Raw genomic sequence first — 7,467 nt, 5'->3', positions numbered from 1 at the left:
TTGTGATTAGAGATCTTTGACATATAAAATGAATTCAAGGACACAACAACCAACTCGATATATTTTTAAAGAGACATGAATATAACAGAAACAGCCAAAATAACGCCACCAAGGTAACTGCTGTTATGTTAACTTTCTACCATCTACATTACAACTGCTATGACCAAACACGTTTATTGAAATGAAATGAAATTGGGTTTAACGTCCTACTGTTCTGCTCCTATGCTGGGCTAATGAAGACGGGCATACGCCATACAGTGTGCTATGAGGGTAATTTTGCCCGGGCAGCGGCACTATCGCCTACTCTTATATCGAATTCCAACTGCCAAGGGATCTTTTACGTGCATTCCAATGTATACACGGGACCTCGGTTTTTCGTCTCATCCGAAGGACTAGACAGCTGTCCTTGTCAGCCCCTCCGTCCTGCATCACCGACAAGGGGGAACTACGCCGGAAAATCTGAATGAACTTTCTCGGCTAATGCAGGGATCGAACACCCGACGTCCAGGCTAGCGAGCCAGCGTCTTACCCACTTATAAACAGGTTTATTAATTTGATTTGTAGGTTGTTGTCATGCTGAAAAACATTATTTCGATGACGTGCGAAATGTGGTATGACGTGGGGACTGGGAGCTTGATCGATGTAGCGCACTGCTGTGATGCCGCCTTCTGTCTGGTTCAGTCCGATTCCACCCCAGACCATTATGCTTGGACTTCCCCATGAGCCTCGTTCCATGACACATTGGTCAGAATAACGCTGGCCACGTCGACGCAATACCGACTCTTATCTGTGAACAGAACAGTTCTCCATTGCCTGTGTCGCCAGTTCTGGTGTTGTTGGGCACTGTGAGACTTCGGCGCACTGTATCGGTACTGATGGGTCTTTCGTGTGTTCCCACTGTCTGACGGGCTGTCTCAGATGCCTGTGTCGCCTTGTGGTAACCTTTGGTTTACCAGTTAGGGGGGCGATCACCCGTGGTGTTGGTGGCCCGAAAGCGTTGCTGAAGCCTGTAGATGGTCTCAAGACCTTAAACTCTGTGTATCTATCTGAAGTCAAGCGGATGATAACTTTAGCCTCTAGAGCGTCACAAGATTTTTCAAAGTGATCAAAGGCCATAACTTGCAAATCGCTGAAAATCAATAGGCTTTTTGGTCTCATGACCTTAAACACTGTGTATAAATTTAAAGTCAATCGGATATTAACTTTAGTCTCTACAGCGTCCATAAGCAATTGTGGACGCCGGACGGCCGGACGGACGGGATCGACGACAATATACGACCACATTATACGATCGCATTTGGAATTTGGAATTTCGCATTTGGAATTTGGAATTTGGAATGAGTCTTCTGGGCTTTCGCAGGCCTAGGCATCAGATAGGTAAACTAATTTATTTAAATTCTAATTTGTTTAGTTGAGGGGTGGGGGGGGCAGCCAATTTGCTATTTTATTGGTAAGACATGGATTTGGAATTTGGAATTTGGAATTTCGCATTTGGAATTTGGAATTTGGAATGCGCCTTCTGGGCTTCGGTATATTACGGATTGTCTTTTGACTTAGAATATTAAACATACATCCACTTTCCATGTTTCCAACATGGCCTATTTTAAAGATGCATTAGTTAAGAGTTTAATAAAAAAAAAAGCTGGCCATTGTTGCTATAATAATTCAAAAATAGATGATGAAAAAAGAAAATTTTGAAAATTCCAGTCAAATTACTTTATTCTGAACGGAGTTGTCCCTGTTGGAAGTTTGGACTAGAAATAGGCATCAACTGTGTCTGCACCGTCTACGAGAATTGCCGATCGTTTGATTTAAGTCGGTAACTCCACCCACATATTCTCGATTATTCAGTAACACTCTCCATGACTATGGTATCCTCGCTTGGCAGGCTTTCGTCCCCAGTATCCGGTAGTGACGCCAGTGCCTAACGGTAAACGTTTTCTTGGTCAGCCATTTATTGATTTAATTTTAAATGGACGACTGTTTAAATACAAGCTGTATGCAAGCCATCCGAGGGTCTACAGGGTTGATTTTGAGCTTGTCATGTAAATACGTGTAAAGGTATTAATGGTCTAATAATAATTTCTATAACATCTGAAGCCTAATAAAAGACTTGCAATAGGCAGATTTAGCTCTTGCATAATGTATGTTTAAGGTTTCATTGGCGAAGCACGGTTTCCTGTGTTTTGAGGTCCCGTGAGAATTTTCAGAATTTGACTTGCGATAACGCGATCTTACGCTTAATTTTAAACCTATTTATCTTTGGGAAATCTGTATTTCTGTTGTATAATAGCTGACATGATAATATCGACTATTTTATATGTATAAAAAAAATGTTATACTGTACATATAAATGTATATGATTTAAGGGTGTTATACTGTACATATAAATGTATATGATTTAAGGGTGTTGTAATAGACGACATACCGTTACGAAAGAAGATGTAACATGTTGGTCACGATGCGATGTGTTTTTGTTAATGTTATGGATTGCTTTCAGGCACTATATAAAGTTATAGGAAATACATATTAAAATAATCAGCATATATATTTATTCTTGTGTAAATGCTATCATACAAGAAGGAACGTGATCCCGAACTTCAATTTGTTCTTAATTATGTATCTTCTAGTTTGTATTCACTTATTCAAACCCATCTTCAAAATGTCAATGTACATCTCAAATCTGTACATAACTTGATCAGCTATTGCACATTTTTCATTTTGATTGATTGAAATAGTCTGTCATTATTTATTTAATACTCTAATTGTTCCATGAAACTTTTCTTCAATAAACATATTTCCGACTTTATTTCTTTAATGGGACATCTAATTTAAATTTACAAAGGCATATTCACATATAAATACCAATATAAATAGACCTATGTGTCTATGGGTATACAGAAAATATAAATAGATTGGTCTAATATATCTACAGAAACTAAAATAAATTTAAATTGGGCTGCACACATTAAGCACACGCGAATGGCCGATCCAAAACTGAGCTGCGTTGCGCATGCTCGGTGATCTGAAATTTAATCAAATCATGGAGCAGATTTGGTCCGATAGCAAATCACGATTTAAACGAATATTCCCAAATGCTAGTGGTGGTTCATTCTTTTCGGAAAAGAAATCACAAATTTTAGATGACCAAGAAAACATAACTCCGTTAACATTGAAAACACAAATCAAAAATGTCGACCGCGCGTACACAAAAGCAGTGTATTTTAACAGACATTCAAATGGATATATCTTAGGAAATATAACACGCAGATACAGTTTCTTGATAGTTTGTGATAAAAGATTATCTAGGGTTGTGGTTTATAGATGTAGTGCCATAACTGTAAATAGTTTTCGAGATTTTTTTGCAGCTCGGGGCACCCTACCACTGTATTTACTTTTATGAAGAACTTTCATTTGTTGCCTACAAGGAGTATAAACCAATAAATTTATAACATGGAAGGACAATTAAATATAATGCTCATATAACCACTGGCATTGAATGATTGATTTTAATTTTAAAACCTTTGTTTGCATTATATTTCCTGTGAAGAATTGGAATACACTGAGCTCTCAACTGTACATTAACCACTTTTAGTTACACATTTCTTTGTTTTTAAAGTATTTCAATACATATATTGAATGAAATCATTGAATTATTGTGAATTATTTCTATATAATTGAATATTGGGAGAATGTACTAGGTATAACGACTATCTATCTGCTCATGAAATCGCCATTATGAATTTTCCTCACTCAATGAAATGAACCTGATATTTGTGTAAAGTCAATGTCTTTTCAATTCATAATATACACAGCTCTCATGTGTACATGTATTCAGTAAACTGTCAAATTTATCAAATTGCATTTGAATGTGACTCGCGACTCCCTTCATGATGGCATAAAACCATTTATTGTAACTTTTATACACAGATCACAATTTACAACTTATATTTTGGGACACTAAAGATTTATTCATGTAACATATTGCCTGATTGATCAATTAGTTCACGAAATATTAGTGTGGAGTTCCATAAACAGGTTACTTACAACCCGTTCTAAGTGGCAAAATATATTGAGCAAAACTTTCCCGACAACCTATGTGGACTATTTCTTCCCATTTTGGCATATAATTTAAATTAAACGGAATTCTCCTTTAATTTAACGAACATTTCTATTGCAACTCTACTGAATTTATGTGTATGTATAATTTATGTCCATTTTAATTTTAAACATACACTAATAAATGTATGATATTACTACCAATACTGTTACAAGAAACGTATTGGGCCACATAACTGTATTGTTAAATTAAATTTATCCCACCATTGGCAATGAAAATATGTCATAATTTATTTTCTCCATGGCCCCATTTTGTATGTATTCTAGGCATATAAAAAGACATACACAAGCCATATACATGTATATGGTATATGCCTAGCGCTCATACAAAATGGGGGTCATATTGGCCGCCATTTTTATTCCGCCATATTGGATTGTTGAAAATAATTTTAAAGTGAAAAATCCGATTCGGCATCATATTTCTGAGGACTTTTACGCCCAAAACAACATTTTGGGTGCAAATATAGGGGTATGAACTTTCAGGGGGCATGTACAGCGGGGTTAGAGGGGTCCGGATCCCATTTTTTTTTAAACATGACAAGTACATCATACCACATAATTTGAATAGGTCCTCGTGCTGCAGATAGAAAAACTTTGACTTAACTTTTCATATTTCAAATTTATTACCTCCATTAAGTAACAAAATAATTGAACTTGGTGCCAATCCAATCTTAGTCTTGATATCTAATTCATTCATTTTACAATTGGCTTCTTTTCAAACATCAGGGGTTTTTTAGCTTCCATAATATTTACAATGCTACCTAAAATGTAGAAAATTCAATAAAATTAAGAATATTTGCCCGAACAGAGCTAAACGGCCTACGCTTATTTCGAATGCCAAATATCATTATCCAATGTTCCAGAATATCATATATAAAGGTATTGCCTTGAATTTTATAAATGGTTACATAAACCGGGAAATACGAGTCATAATATTCACCGTCGTATCATTCGGTCACCTGAAAATGACATAGGGACAGACAGGATGTAAGGATTGATACTTGTATTAATTGTTATACTACTAAAATTTCACCAATAATTAATGATTACGTTTTCGGGAATCAAAGCTAATTCGACTGATGTAGATAGAAAAATTGTAGTGTTGAAATTTGTCTGCAGAAAACCACACCAAGAAAGATTTATAGAACCTGATAAATGGGGGAACATATTTGTGAGTAAAGTGCAAGATGTTAATGAATTAAAGATGCATGCCCCAGTACACAGGCCGCCAGGAATAACCGAAACGACACAAGTACAATGTAAGTATTGGGGGAAATAGTGAGACAATACTTGAACGAGGAATTAAAAAAATAACTTTCCTTCATCTCATTCTTTTGTTTATGGTTGACCCCATGAAGTTACACTAACCAAAGTTTATATTCCGGTACAATCTCTGCATAATGTATTTTTAAACCAATCCAGAATGCATAACCGTTTGCACGACTAACTACGATGCAATTGCTATACGATAAAACAATAACATTTGAAATTAAAGAGAGGCAACTGTAATTTATTACGCTGCGAACGCGTGTTCAACCAGTTGTATTTCAGCACGTGCATAACTTATCATTTATAACAGCAACCAATTTAAAATTAATGTATTAAATTAGGAATCATTAAGATAATATTGTATTTCGTAAAAAAATATATATTTCTTTACGGAAGCATGAAGTTGTTTAAAAATCGATGATTCTATCTGATTAAATTCGATTGTCAAAGACATTTATCTTCGATTGCAGTTCCAGCTCGAATTGGCACCATTGTTTTTGGTAAAGCCTTTGTTGACTTTCCCATTTAATAGATTATACCACTGTCTATAATACACACAAAAAGTAATAAAGTCAATTCTGTCCTGTGGCCAAATACAATAATAAGTGATTTTCTTATACTGATCTGCAAAAAGAGCCATAAATGAAATTAAATTAAATCAATTTGGAGTTATATAAAACGGATAATCAGGGTTTGGTGTTTCTGCTGACAAGGTCTTCAAGCATAGCAGTCTTCGAAATCAGAGATGGGTTTCCAATTCTTCATTTCCTTAAACTGTTGTTTTTTTTCGTGATGGTGTTTACTGGCGGCTGGATGATGTACCCAATACCATCCCAATATCACCACATACTACCCAATACTACAATATAATGATTCAAAATGGGCATATTATACTTTTCCGAACTTATAACTACGAAATCCCCCTTTAACGCAGACATGTGAACGATAGCGTCCAATCAGAGGTTCTTTCATATTTGGGCTAGCTTGTTTTAGTGTATTTTTTTAACACTGGGGAAAAATTCGGATATTTCGTTTTTAATGCGGTCTATTGTCAGACACTGGAGAGATAGGCATTGCATCCTTTTCACTTGACCCGTGTTGAAGAATTTGGTGATTTCATTTGTAATTGTAGGCTAACGTGCTGTTGTTTGATTTATAATGAAAGTTATCAAATTACAACCCTTAGTTACGAGAATGTAGCTGTAGCTAAAAACGTTGAGATATACTGATGTGCTTGTTTTTAGCTACGATTGGGTGCCTTTAGTTTCACCTGGCAAACTTAATTTCTTTATTAATGCATGTATATCTTGAAAATAAGTTAATTGTATACCATTAGAACTTATTACACATACTAAGCCCAATCTACTGAAACAAATTTCATTTATTGACATAAAGTAAGTCAAGAGTTGTTTTTATAAAAATTGATAGAGACATTCATAATTGCGGTGTATTACTCCTGCGCAACTCGGATCAGGTTAATATTTTGATTTGCTATGTGTAAAAGACGTCAAATTTAAAATGTCGGAGAAAGCAATCTATTATCGCTTCGATTTAAAAAGAGGGGATTTGTACCCTTGTCAGGTAGGATTTTCTGCTTAATTGTACTTGGGTGTGGCAGAAATGTTATAAATAACAATAACCAATCGCTATTTGAAGAACAAATTGTCAATTTTGCTGATCTGAAGCTCGATGTGATTAGTGTTTGGGGTTTGCCAGTTGAAACTATATAGCACCATATCTTATCTCGAAACACGGGGGGTTGGGAGATGAGTTTTTTTTATCTAAACAACCCTGTCCTACTACAGCATTAAACACAGCATTATGCAACAGCTAAATCTGCTTATTGAAGGTCTTTCTTTATGCCTTAAATGTTATATAAATTATTAATTAGACATTCATTAACTTGCCAAGACCATAATCAACTCTCGATGCCATCGTATAGTCTAGATTTTAAACAGATTTAAATACGATCTGCGGTTCAACGGCGGTAGATGATTAACCGTAAAAATGGATAATCGATACTTTGTTTACCATTGTAACAACGGTAGGAATGACAATCGAGGCTAAAGTAAGTTTACT

This window comes from Patella vulgata, chromosome 2 (assembly GCF_932274485.2).
Source record: "Patella vulgata chromosome 2, xgPatVulg1.2, whole genome shotgun sequence".
In the NCBI taxonomy this organism is placed as follows: Eukaryota; Metazoa; Mollusca; class Gastropoda; family Patellidae; genus Patella; species Patella vulgata.
Note: the sequence above shows the minus strand (reverse complement) of the source record.